Raw genomic sequence first — 1,585 nt, forward strand, 5'->3', positions numbered from 1 at the left:
CTGATTCGATAGCAGTGAGCTTGGTTTGGTTTATGCTTTTTATACAAAGTATACTTAAAATATAAAGGCAGATCAAAAACAGCATTAAAAAATAGGTAAAGCTAAATCATGGAAACATAAAGATAAGAAAGTTCCTATGAATATATTAATAAGTTAAAGTTGCCTTAATGATAAATTTAGAAAAACAGAGGAGATATTCATGTTTGTAAAAGTATAAGTTAATTGAGGCTAATAATAATCACAGAAGTTATAACACTGAGAGAATTTTTTTAAATCTTGAAATAACTGAAGATATTAATGATTCTCTTTTCATTTGCATTAAATAATGGGCATTCATTTACTAAGTAAAAATATTTAATCAGTTATCAGCCAACATAATCTAATCAATTTGTGTAAAACATTTCATCCAGTAAATAGATTACATTTATTGAAATGCACGTGGAAAATTAGACATTGTAGGATGAAATATATTTTAGTGCACATTCAGTGCTTGAAATAAATAATTTCAAACCACATTATAACTATAGTATAAACAATAAATATAAGATGAAGCAACATTTGAAAATTAAATAAACCCATGCATAAATAGCTTATATGCCTCAAAAATAAATGACAAGAGAAACAATAAACTATTATGAATTTAATAATAATCAAACCAAGTCTACCAAAAACAGGTGAGATGCACCTGTGGTTTGGAGCTACTGAGTGCCTTCCAACTCACAGCAACTGCTACGTACATCGGAGAGACCCTGCTTGGCTCTGCATTGTCCCTCACAATGTTGACGTTTGAACCAATACTGCAGTCACTGGGTTAATCCATCTTGTTCAGGGTCTTCCTCCTTTTTTTGCAAGGGAAGATAAATTTATTTTGGTGTGATTACTTTTCTCACTATTATAATCCTCTTTTTTTGGGGGGGGAGAGGTTTCTGGGAAAACCAGAAAACCTGCTAGACAAATTCTAAAAGAGCTGTAACACTTACTCCTCTTTTTTAAAATCACTTCCCCTTGCCTTTGCTAAGCATGATGTCCTTCTATTGGGGCTGGTCTCCTGATAATATGTCCGGAGTGTGTGACAGAGTCTCACCATCTTTGTTTATAAGGAGTACTCTAACTGAACCTCTTCAAAGATAAATGTTTTGTTCCATTGGCAGTCCATATTTCTTTCAATATTGTTCTTCAGAATCATAATTCAAATATATCAATTATTTTCAGTCTTTCTTATTCAATGTCCAACTTTCACATACATATCAGGAAGTGCCATGATTGGGATCAAGCGAACCTTATCCTCAAAGTAACCTCTTTGCTTTTCAATACTTTAAAGAAGTCTTGTGTCGTAGACTTATCTAATAAAATGCATGATTTGATCTCTTGATTTCTGCGCCCATGAACATTGATTGGAATTTGAAATATCAGTGACATAGCATTCAACATCACCGTAAAACACAAGCCACCACAGGATGACAGACTTACAGAGAAGTGGTCATCTTTCATTGTAAACTAGCGAGAGAGAAACGTGATCAGAGAGGTATAGATGGATCTCCTAGTGTCCAAGAAGAAGGGGGAGGTGGAGGGGGGAGAGAAAAAG

At 33.7% G+C, this 1,585-nt stretch overlaps 1 non-coding gene across 1 annotated transcript; it reads right to left on the reverse strand.

Moving 5' to 3' along the window:
- Window positions 1-918: 918 nt before the first annotated feature.
- On the reverse strand, window positions 919-978 carry LOC142425158 (U7 small nuclear RNA). Its single transcript, XR_012779523.1, has one exon. It is a non-coding gene; the product is annotated as a U7 small nuclear RNA (small nuclear RNA).
- Between the last annotated feature and the right edge of the window lie 607 nt (window positions 979-1,585).

The sequence above is a fragment of the Tenrec ecaudatus genome, chromosome 13 (genome assembly GCF_050624435.1).
Source record: "Tenrec ecaudatus isolate mTenEca1 chromosome 13, mTenEca1.hap1, whole genome shotgun sequence".
Classification (NCBI taxonomy): Eukaryota; Metazoa; Chordata; class Mammalia; order Afrosoricida; family Tenrecidae; genus Tenrec; species Tenrec ecaudatus.